The sequence below is a fragment of the Crotalus tigris genome, unplaced genomic scaffold (genome assembly GCF_016545835.1).
Source record: "Crotalus tigris isolate CLP2741 ecotype Arizona unplaced genomic scaffold, ASM1654583v1 scf7180000017678.2327064, whole genome shotgun sequence".
Classification (NCBI taxonomy): domain Eukaryota; kingdom Metazoa; phylum Chordata; class Lepidosauria; order Squamata; family Viperidae; genus Crotalus; species Crotalus tigris.
In genome coordinates this window covers 961,379-973,414 of record NW_024096561.1, presented here as the reverse complement: position 1 = coordinate 973,414, position 12,036 = coordinate 961,379, and the positions used below count along the sequence as shown (strand labels likewise).

Below are 12,036 nucleotides of genomic sequence, written 5' to 3'. Positions count from 1 at the left end.
TCCCCGATCTGATATGATCCTACGTGGGGCCCCATGGAGACGATAAACATGGGTTAAAAACATGCGAGCTAACCTTTGGGCCGATGGCAATCCCTTGCAAGGAATAAAATGAGCCTGTTTAGAAAACAGATCAATCACTGTCCAAATTACTGTGTATCCTTTGCTATCAAGAAGATCCACGATAAAGTCCATGGCTATATCCTGCAATGGATACTCTGGATCAGCCACAGACTGCAGAAGTCCCAAAGGTTTACCTGGATTTGGAGATAGCACATACTGGGCAACTTTTTACATACCTTTCTAGGTCAATTCTCATTTGAGGCCACTAGAATTGGCGTCTAGCGAGATGCAAAGTTTTTAAAAATCCGAAGTGGCCTGTTTGTTTGGAATCATGGCATCGATGGAGGACACGGTTGCATAATGTATGTGGCACATACAGTTTAGTCCCATACCAGGCCAGCCCATCCTGCTGAGTTAACAACCCCTGGTGCTTCTGAAACCAAATATCGTTTGAGAGGGCTGCCTTTAGTTCATCTTCCAGATCCACAGCAATCGTACGGGATACTGCTTTGGCGACACCCTGCGTATAAGGAGGTAGGATCACCTGCACCACCTCCTCCCGTTTACTATCATACTGTGGCAACCTGGACAATGCATCTGCTAGAAAGTTTCGGCTGCCTGGTACATGTTTAAGGTGAAACCTGAAACGCCGAAAGTACTGTGCCCAACACACGTGTTTTGGTGATAGTCTTCTTGGGGTCTGTAACACCTCTAAGTTTAATATGTCATCCAAATAGACCAAAACTCCACGATACAGATGTTTGTGTAATACCCCATTGATTAGCTGCATAAAAACAGCAGGGGCGCTCAAAGGGCATAACCCAGAATTGATACCTCCCCAGGGGCAGTTGAAGGCTGTCTTCCATTCATCACCAGGTTTAATTCTAACCCAGTAATAAGCCTCCCTCAGATTCAGTTTTGTAAAAATCCTCCCCTGGGCTAGATGGGCTAACATGTCCTTCATTAAAGGAGGGGTACATGTGTTCTATACAGACCGCATTAATGCCCCTGAAGTCCACACAAAGCCAAAGGCCTCCGTCTTTTTTCTCTTGGAACAATACAGGAGCTGCAATCTGCGACCGGGCCAGTTGTATGAAACCTCATGCTAAATTCTTGTCGATATACTTCCTCAACTCTTCCAGCTCCCGGGGTGTCATGGGATACATACATGGCTTTGGCAATTTAGCTCCCGGCAGGATGTCAATCGCACAATCGGTGGAACGGTGGAACCCTTAACCTACCAGCCGCATGTTGGAATTCTTGTACGTATTCCCGTACTGGCCTCCCCTTCTGTCACAGTCCTATGATCTCCGTTTCAGCACGTTGAACCCGAGTGGGGTCTTCAAAGCGGGCTCTCAGTGCATCAAGAAACAGTCCAACATCACCCAACTTCCAGGCATGATCACTAAACAGATCAGCAGCCCAGGCAGCTGCCTCCCCCTGTAGGCTTGCCGTTATGGCCACAACAATAGCCCATTGGGAGGAATACTGTGGTGCAAACCTATCTAGGTGACTTAGGACATGTCCCATAAACATCGCCAGTCTATCTGGGTCTCCATCAAATGTCACCCCAATAGAGGGAGAGACCCAAGCTACCCCTGCTGGCCACATAGCGGCAGCCTGTCCAACCTGCTGACTGTGGCCTGGTGCGGTGATATGACGGCTCCCTGTACCTAATGCCCCTGAGCCTAGAGGATGGGAAAATGATGTAGAGTGGCTTGTGGCCATGCCAGTTTGGTCCTCTGCCTTTGTTGGCCCTGGTCCAGCCGAAATCGTGGACTGGCTAGACAGAACCCAGAACAGCCCCTTGGGTCCTGGGAACCTGGAGTACCTCCTGACCTGGGTAAAAACCCCGTTTCTCCAAATCTGTCACGAAGGACGTCCAAGGTATACTGCCCAGGTGCCGTAGAATAACTCCACTCTTCGTCTTCATCACCCGTGACACGTCTCTCCCTCCATCCGGATAGAGGGTCTCTTCCCCCAGTTACATAAGGGCCGCCAGCCTCCGAGTGTTGTAAAGCTGAACTCAACCACCATTCCCCCAAAGATGTTACAATTGGCTTCTTAGTCTCACCCCCGCTATCCGCCGGCTGCTGGGCACGCTCCTTAGGTCTCACCACCGGTAAAGCCTCTGTCGCCCCCACCTCGGTGACCGTTCCCTTGTCTGCAGGTGATTCCGGAATCTCCCCCACGGGATCAGCATCCTGGACTCCCTCTGCCATAACTGCTCCAAACAACCCCCTTACAGATGGAGAAGAAAGGGAACTTTCAAGCAAACAAGAAGAAATGTGAGTGCTGACTTACTGTTGCGTCATCCTAGCCTGATGTTTCGTTATGCAAAAGGAAAACAAACCCACGAGCAGGAACGATGAACGAACTTTACTAGGAAGTGAAGCTTGAGGAAAGTCAGCACTGGGAATCACTCGTTCCCAGAACCTTTACATAGTGATCCTATGCGCCACGCCCTTAATTAACCCAGCACCACCCATCCAATACTCGGTAAGCCACCATCCGGCTCCCAAACGTAAAACCACACCCTTGCATCATTAGGCCCTCCCGTCAAGCAGCTATCCATGCGTCTGTGAGTGTGAAACTCAGAAACCCCTCCGTTCGCTGGCCATAAAGCTGTGCATTGACCTCATTCTAACGTCGGTCCTCTGCTAGGCTCGGAGACCCCTCCGTTCGCTGGCCATACATCTGTGCGTTGTCCTCATTCTAATGTCGGGCTTCTGCGAGGCTCTGAAACTCTGCCGTTCACTCTTCCATGCAGATGTCGAATGATGACGTCATAGGAAGTCTGCAACAGCTTCGGACCTCTGAGGACGGTCGACCAGGATGGAAACAGGTATACCGGAGGGTGATGGGGTTGCCGGGGACGTGTCTACTATGCTCTGGTGCCTCGCAGGGCACGACAATGGCCAAATATTTTCACCAAGCTATACAGCTGTGCAAAACTTAGATGTGACATTTTATTATCCTACTGTTTTTTTTTCTTTCCCAATAACAGATTGCTGTGTCAAACTCTCTTTATTACTGTAAAGGCTGGTCAAAGGCTAATAAAGAGATTTGATTTGAATCCGTTCAATATCACAAGTTGAAGAAATAGCCTAACTATGAATGAGTCTACAACTGAGGGGGGAATCAAAAAATAAGGTGGGCAGGCTGCCACTCAAGAGGAAGAAAATCATTGAAGGAAGCACCCACTCCCTTCCCTCGAGGCACTGTGACTTTGAAGCAGAATAAAACGGCAAACCTCACAATGTACTTCTCTCTGTCTTTATCTGAAATGATCAGCCTCACCCCTACTGACTCCTTTGAAGGAAAAGGTTTATTCAGTCTGGAAGTCCAATAATTGGGGAATTTAAGGTGCTGTCTACAGACAGGTACGAGAATGAAATACAGGTAATTGTCCATTTACAACAGTTCATTTAGTGACCATTCGAAGTTACAACAGCACTGAAAAAGTGACTTATGACCATTTTTCACATTTATGACTGTTGTAGCATCCCCATAGTCTCATGATCAAAATTCAGACATATTTATGACCATTGCAGTGCCCCGGGGTCACGTGATCACCTTTTGTGACCTTCTGACAAACAAAGATTCACTTAACAACCATGTTTCTGACAATAATGCAGTGATTCACTTAACAACTGTGGCAAGAAAGGTCATAAAATGGGGCAAAGCTCACTTAACAGATATCTCACTTAGCAACATAAATGTTGGGCTCATTTATTGTCATAAGTCAAGGACTACCTGCATAATTTCCTTGAAGATGCACTTGATCCCTTAGTGGACACGGTCATGAAGTTTCTTCAGCAAAATGATGGAAGTTCTTTGTGATTGTCTTATGTGATGCACACATACCCTTTTTCACAGTCTATTTTGGATGCTGGAAATCTCTTGCGGTCTCTCATCCCTATCCATCCCTGCTTAGCTTTCTCAATTTCAGTGAAAGTTGGCTAAGAAGCGGCCCCTGCTGTGACTGACAGCTGAGCCGATTTTAAATTTGAGAAAATCCAGCCATCAACAAAAGGAAAATCGGTGTAAATGAACACAAATTCTGTTGATTAATGAGGGACTACATTCAGCTGTCACTCTGAATCATTCCAGTTTTCTTAACATGTGATATCATTGCAAGCTTTTCCTTTTCAATGTGCTGATAAAAAGTTTTGGGTTCATTTATTGTACAGATTTATGCTGATTATTTTTAATAATGGTCATCTTTCTTCTCTAGTGTCAATGGTAGGTAAAATAAGAGAAGCATATTGGTCTGTAAAGCAAAAAGTTAGGAGGAAATTTGTTTTGTTAGTCAGAAAAGGGGCTGCCAGATTCTCCCTGCTAGGCAGAATTGTTCTTTCTGACTTGGCTAGATTAGCTGTACAGTTAAAAAATATATATATATAATAATAGGCTCATGGGAGGACGGGGTGGTGAAATGGCCAAATTCCATCCTGCATGCAATATTTTTTGAAATATGAAAATGTTCCCTGTGCTCAATCTCTAGAGAGCAGCAGAAGTTAGCCTGCGGTTTCTTTATTAAAACATTCATCAATGTATAATGCCAGTTTCACAGACTGATGTTTCGGGGCTCTGCTAAAACATTTTACTCTGCTAGTCCAGATGAAACTGGCACCATGCTGACCCCAATGGTGTAAACACTGCTGGGCAGAGGGCATCCACGAACCATATATATACATGATTGCATGTGATCTCCTTTTGTGACCTTCTGACCAGCAAAGTCTATGAGGAAGCCAGATTCACTTAACAATCATGATACTAACTTAACAACCGCAGTGATTCATTTAACAACTGTGGCAAGAAAGGTTGTAAAATGGGGCAAAACTAACTTAACATATATCTCATTTAACAACATAAATTTTAGGCTCAGTTGTGGTTGTAAGTCAAGGAATACATATACATATACAACACATACACACATACACATACACATATTGTGTGCGTGTATGTATATATGTGGAATTGCTAAGTTAAATGGTCATCATGTAACCCGACCTAATTTTATGACCATTTTTACTATGGTTGTTAAGCTAATCTCATGCTCATTAAGTGAATCTGGCTTCCCCAGCTAACTTTGCTTGTTGGAAGCCATCTGGGAAGGTTGCAAATTGACCACATGACACTGGAATCATTGTAAATGCAAACCGGTTGCCAAGCTCCGAGACTGTAACAAGGTGACCATGGTAATGGTATAAAGGGTGTCACTTTGTGGATAGATCATAAGTCACTTTTTCTGAGACTGTTGTAACTTCAAACTGTTTTAAACGTATGGTCATAAATCAGGACTGCTGTTGTCAACATCTGCTCCCCATACCCCCTGGTTCTCATATATACAATATATTATACAATATGACAAGTATAAATATTTACAGTGGGGCTTTTAAGTGGTGGTGGGAAGCCTAAATGCTTATAAACACCACAACTGATAGAGGGATTAAAAAGGGATGTGTGTGAATTAGAAGCCAATGACTCTTTTTACTTTTTTGGGTTATTTTGTTGGTGTTTGTTTCTTTTTTAATATGCACAAACAATAAATAACAATAATATAGAGGCCTTAGTATTAAGTATTAAGCAGACACCCATATTATATAAGCAGCTGTTTATTAATTTCACATTTAGCTTTAGCTGTAAAATGCCAGTTCCCCAATAATATAATGTATAGTTGTATTTTACAATAATAGAACAATATGTTTTTTAAAAAAATAAGAAAAAATACTCCTTCCTTCCAAATCCTCATTGGTCCTCATATATTGACAACAATAAGCACAGACCTCTAGACAGTGTTTCTTAAAGTATGGTCTGAAAAATCACAGTTAGGGGTCCCACCATGACTATCTCAGGGGTCTGCAAAATCAAAATTTGCCAGTTTATGTTGAACAATACAATATTGAGATCCCATAAAACAACTGTGAGAAGCAACAGTGACAGCAAATTCATCGATTTTAATTTCTAATATGGTAAATATTGATAAATATAATCCTTAAAAGCAAATACTCTTTTGGGGTCATTTTTAAAAGTGGAAGGGGTCCTGAAAGATTTTTTTTTTTAAGAAAATCCTAGATTATTATTTATCGCATGTCACCCACTAAGCCTGCTTTCTCCCAGCTGTACCTATTTCAGATGACATACTTTTATCCATACAGTGTTTGTTTCTGACCATGGACGACAGGAGAACTTTGCAGAGAAATATTTTGGAAATCTAAATAATGTTTCCAACAACCTTCTCATATTAAGGATCTTTACAACCTGAGAATTACACACAGTTGAAGGGTCTCGTTGTACATTGTATTCTTATATTTCACAACCTTTCTTGCAGTTGCTCCTATGCAAGGTGTGGTGTTCACTGACCATAACAGTAAATTTAATGATTTTGAGTAGAACAAATGTTTGTGGTGAAATCTTGTATATGTTTACTCAGAATGGTGCCTGTACTGGTAACTTGGGGTAAAACAGTAGGTTCTTTCACTTCAGGATAAAATAATCAGGATTACATTTTTATGTTTTATGGTTGAATAATTTCCACTGAACACATTTCTGAGGAGGGTATAATGTAGTTAAAAACAGAGATGTTGTGTAATGGAGAATTCTCCAGAAAATAGTGTTCTTGTTGGTAAATAATGATTGGGTACGGATAGCTTTATTAAAATGGAAACATTTATAAAGCTATTAGATTAACTGTGTACAAGACAGCTATGACTTCTAATACTGAAAACAGAATTTAAAGTTTAACCTTCCCCTGCCCCCAAATCAGATTACATACTATGAAATTTGTTTAAATTTTCTACAGATTCCTGCAGTTTAGTATTTCTCAGTATGATTGGCATTGGTCACAAAACCCTCAAGGTATCCATTGGAAGTTCACGCTTCCTATTCTCATGACATGATTGCTTTATAGGAAAACATTGTCAGCAAACCAGTACATATGGATCAGTTTCTGGCTTAACCCTATCTCAAGGACTGTACATGGTTAACATTTAAATTTGATTTTAAAAAGAAAATCTCCTCTAGTACTTAAAATAACTCCCTGGTTTGAATGTCTCCCATCTCACACCTATCAGCCCATGCAAATAGTGGCTCTAGAACCCAGAATTTATTATTAGAGAATGCTAGATTTACTAGAAGCCAGTTCGGGTACCAAAATTTCATGCTTAATACTGTTCTAGGGAAGTGCCTGGAATAGAACAGATCCTTTGTTTTCAGATCAGAACAAACCAGCCCTATTCCTAATGTCTGAATGGAAAAATTCAGCAGCATAGCTATGGAACTAAGTTTGGAATAGTTGGAATAGTTTGATGAAAAAACTTGGTTTTCATGGCTTTAGGAGGCAATAAGAACTTGGAATCAGCTTCTTTCTCTCACGTTTTACATCCAGAACCATCCAGAATAAATAAGGGGACAAGTGCTACCAGCTAGCTAACTTATACAAAGATTGGAGAAAGGAACATTAAAAACAAAACCACGGGAACTCCCTATAAGAATGTCTAAGGCTAACTAAATCATTTAATTCTGTAAAGAAACATCCTAAGGTGCTCAACTAAAAGATGAGAGAGAGAGAGAGAGAGAGAGGGAGAGGGAGAATTTTTTTTTCATTAGCATTCTTTAACACTATTTGACACGTCACAGCACAAGCTGCCAGCTAAGCCGGAAGCAACTAAATGCAGGCCAGACACAGAGACACTTGATTTACTGTATGTTTTCTCATTCCTGTTGGATTTGTTGCTGCCTTGATTCAAATAATTTAAAAATAATTTTTAAGTAATGCAGTTTATTACAATTTTTGCTTGAATGAGTAGAAAAACATGAGGATGTTTATAGACTAGCAATAATATAGTATTGCCCCAGTGGGCCAAAAACCACAGAAATACATTCTGAAAAGCTGTGATAGGACAAGAGTCAGCACATACACATTCCTAGACCCAACACAGCAAACATTAAGCAGAAGACAGGCACAGAACAAGGGAGAGTATGAACCTTCCCAAACAATCTTAAATAGTGTCTTTACTTTCACTTCTATGCCCTCTGAATATTCAGTCGGTCACATAAGGGTGCACAGAGCAGAATCTCCTTGATATCTGAATAAAGCAGCCAAAGTCAATGTTAACAGAATAACAGAGTTGGAAGGGATCTTGGAGGTCTTCTAGTCCAACCCTCTATACCATTTCAGACAAATGGTTATCCAATCTCTTCTTTAAAAAAAACCCAGTCTTGGAACATCCACAACTTCTGGAGGCAAATTGTTCCTCTGATTGTTGAACTCTCAGGAAATTTCTCCTTAGATCTAGATTGCTTCTGTTCTTGATTATTTTCCATCCATTGCTTCTTGTTCTGCCTTTGGATGCCTTGGAGAATAGCTTGACTCCCTCTTCTTTGTGGCTGCCCCTCAAATACTGGAATACTGCTATCATGTCATACCTACTCCTTCTTTTCATTAAACTAGACATACCCAATTCCTGCAACCGTTCTTTATATGTTTTAGCTCCAGTCCCCAATGTTGTACTAGTCCCAACTCCAGTTTCCCTTCTGTGTAAAACATGATTGTGCATACATTTATTTGCTTTCTTTTGGAGGCTAAGCCACTGAGTTTCCCACATGAAGTTCCCCTTAGCAATGAACTGACAGAAAAGGAAAGAGGAGAAAAAAAGAAGCAATGACCAAGCTTCTTCTTGATTGGGTTATAATGTTCTGCTCAGCTGCTGTCCAGAAAATTGTCTTCGTGATGGTTCTGCTGTATCTGGTATCAAATGTCAGATACAGAGCACCCTGAATGATCTAGTATACAATATATGAGAGAGGAAGGTTTTGTATGCGGAATGGGACAACTTGCCGTGGCCAACTCACCGTGGCCTACTCATCAAGGGACAACTCGTCATGGGTCAATTCAACAATTTGATTTAATTATTTAAAATAATTTAAAAAATATTTTAATTTTTGTCATTCACATTTCATTTTGTCCCTCCTTTTGCATCATTTCTTTAATGATTCTATTACACCATCTCTTCGATATTAGTGTAACTCTTGTTCCACAGTGAGTTGTCCTGCAGTGAGTAGGTCATGGTGAGATGTCCTGTGGCAAGTTGGCTGTGGCAAATTGTCCTAGAGGTGCTAGCCTTCAGTTTTTGTCCCCAAGTGACATAGAGGAACAGTCCATTGAGGGTGCTTATTCTTAAGAGTTCACCCATAACTGCCCTAGAGAACATTTTCTCATTTGGAATGCTGGTTGCTTGGCAAGAGATGGGCCACCAGACCATTACTGCTAAGTTTGATCTATCCCCACTTGTGTGTAGTGGTTTGCAGCAATCCCAAATTTCTTCCTTGCTGATTGTGGTACATGAGAAATCTGATAGATGGAGTGACTCTAACATCCTCCTATGATACTGAAAGGCTGATGTTGAAAGTCATCATCACTATAGCTCAGACCATATAAGATGTGATGCCTTTGGACCATTCTACCAATTGCCTCTAATAGCTGCTTCAATCTTCCATCCCCTTTTAAAGGATCTTGGATATGTTTTGATGAACTTTCACGTGAACACATTGCCACATTGTTTTGTGAGATGTTAAATTTAGAACAAAGAAAGATAAATGACAACAAAATCTCATGCAAAAATTGGAGGCAATGATTTCTTCAACTTACTCCTAAATAAATGTACCGTATACAACCTTCAGCTTAGGTTGTGGAAAACATTAAAGCCAACTCCACATCTATGAACAAGATTTATGAAACATATCTGCAGGCAGAGCATGTCTTCCATTTTTGTACATTTTGTTCATTGTTATTCATTTGTTGGCTGAATGTGATTTTTATGTCATCAGGTAACTTAAGGGAAATTGTTTTCATCCATTTTTTTCAAAAGACTTGAAAGCTTTGGAATGATAAATGTTCCCATATATGAACCACAAAAATTACAGCTGAAAATCTGAGTCTCCCACAAAATAAATACGATTTAAATGCACATTGACAAATAATGTGTTTAGTATTCACTGATTTCTTTGTATTTCATTTTTTATTTTTATTTAATGAAATACTAACAATAATTAAGAAAAGTAAAATGTTACAGTAATGAGAATCCCCTGGAAGAGAAAATAAACTGAAAATTAGTAGGCTACCATTATAGGAGTAACAGATCACTGCTCATGATCAATCTATGTAGCTTTAATCATAAGAAGAAAATAGTCACAGCTTACAGTTATTTTGTGCAATGGTGAAAATGGTTTATGCTGAAACAAAGAATTAAATCAGATTTTCCTCCCTACTTGATTTCAGCAAGAGCTGAACAACAAATGCTGTCATCCTTTTATAAATGTGGGGTTTGAACCAAGACCAGAAATAAGGAGGTGAAATTTTTATTGATTTTTTTAGTCCCAACCCTGTAAATTGTGAGTTAATTTGGCTCTTCTGTGTGAACTGCACACCCTCTCTTCCCTTTGTTCATCCCACTTTGTTTCCCACATTGTTCCAGAAAAAAAGTAACTAGATTGACAGGCAGCCATAAGGGCATATGTTTGATTCAGCTTAGCAGATGGAATGATCTCAGCTACTATGATGTGTAAGCCCTAACTTATGGCTTAGCACAGGTGCAATTGCATACCCCATCTCCTTCAATCTTCTTATTCCTGTCTGCCATTTTGTTTACCCTGCTTCTTTGTGTCCATGTCTATCTTCACATAATCTCATTCTTGTTTTATTCGTTGTTGACGCATTTCTTACCTCCTCTGTCAAACATCACTCTTTGTCCCTTCTCTGCCTACCAATGGGCTTCCCTTCCTTCCTCTCAAACCCCCCCCCTCCACAATATTTGACCCATTTTGTTGCCTAATTCCTCTTCCTGTTATCTGAGACAGAAAGCAATCTGTCCTATGGGGTCCTTGGTGCCCTCTGAGGTTGGTTGCTGTCTTGCAGACATTTTCTTCCGAATATCTGCAGGAAAACAACCAAGCGTAGAGACATCAAGGATCTCACAGTTCAATCCTGAGCTACAAATATTATGCAGTTTGTCCTTCAAAAACAGTCTGTCATAGCCAATTTCTCAGTTGTCACTCCTGTTGCTCTTCTGATTACTCTACAATGTGTAGGTGTCAGTCAATAGTGTGTGGGCTGTGTGTTTATGAGTGAAATGTGCATGTTTGTGTATATGTATAAAGATATGCATGTACATCTTCTGAAAAAAACAAGTAGTTCTCGACTTATCGCCACAATTGAGCCCAAAACTTTCTGTTGCTAAGTAAAACATTTGTTAAGTGAGTTTTGCCCCATTTTACGACCATTCTTGCCACAGTTGTTAAGTGAATTATTGCAGTTGTTAAATTAGTGACACCATTGTTAAGTGAATCTGGCTTCCCCATTGATTGTGCTTGTTAGAAGGTCTCAAAAGTTGATCACATGACCGTCATAAATATGAACCAATTGCCCAAGCATCTGAATTTTGATCAAATGACTGTGGGGATGCTGCAACGATCATAAGTGTGAAAAATGGTCATAAGTCACTTTTTTCAGGGCCATGGTAACTTTGAAGGGTCACTAAATGAACTGTTGTAAATCGAGGACTACCTGTAGCATCTTCCAAAATACTCATCGTGTCTACTTACTTTAGCCCGTCAAGCTTAATACATTGAAACCGTTTTAAAATTACCTGCTTGTGGAATGAAAATTATTCCTGCCGGAAAGCAACTTCTTTATTTAGACTGTGCCCCAGGTAAGTAGGTGGCTCAAAGAAAACTGGCTTATCTTTTTTTCTCAGGAGTGTTTCCACCTTGGTTCGCATGTCACACTAAGCCATGGATTAATTGTATGGATTTTGCAGTGCATACTTAGTGAAGAGAGCATTCCTTTTTATGGCAATTTACACTGCTGGGGCTGAGCGCCACATGGGCTTTTGAAAAATGTGCAGAAGGCTCATTCCCATAATATGCATATGAGCTTAGCTGCTTATGCATTTCATAATATCCTGTTTCATT

The 12,036-nt window shown here is 40.6% G+C and overlaps 1 long non-coding RNA gene across 1 annotated transcript; it reads left to right on the top strand.

Moving 5' to 3' along the window:
* Window positions 1–842: 842 nt before the first annotated feature.
* On the top strand, window positions 843–3,548 carry LOC120305489. The gene is made up of 3 exons (XR_005556054.1): window positions 843–2,348; window positions 2,831–2,905; window positions 3,068–3,548. It is a non-coding gene; the product is annotated as an uncharacterized LOC120305489 (long non-coding RNA).
* Window positions 3,549–12,036: the final 8,488 nt, after the last annotated feature.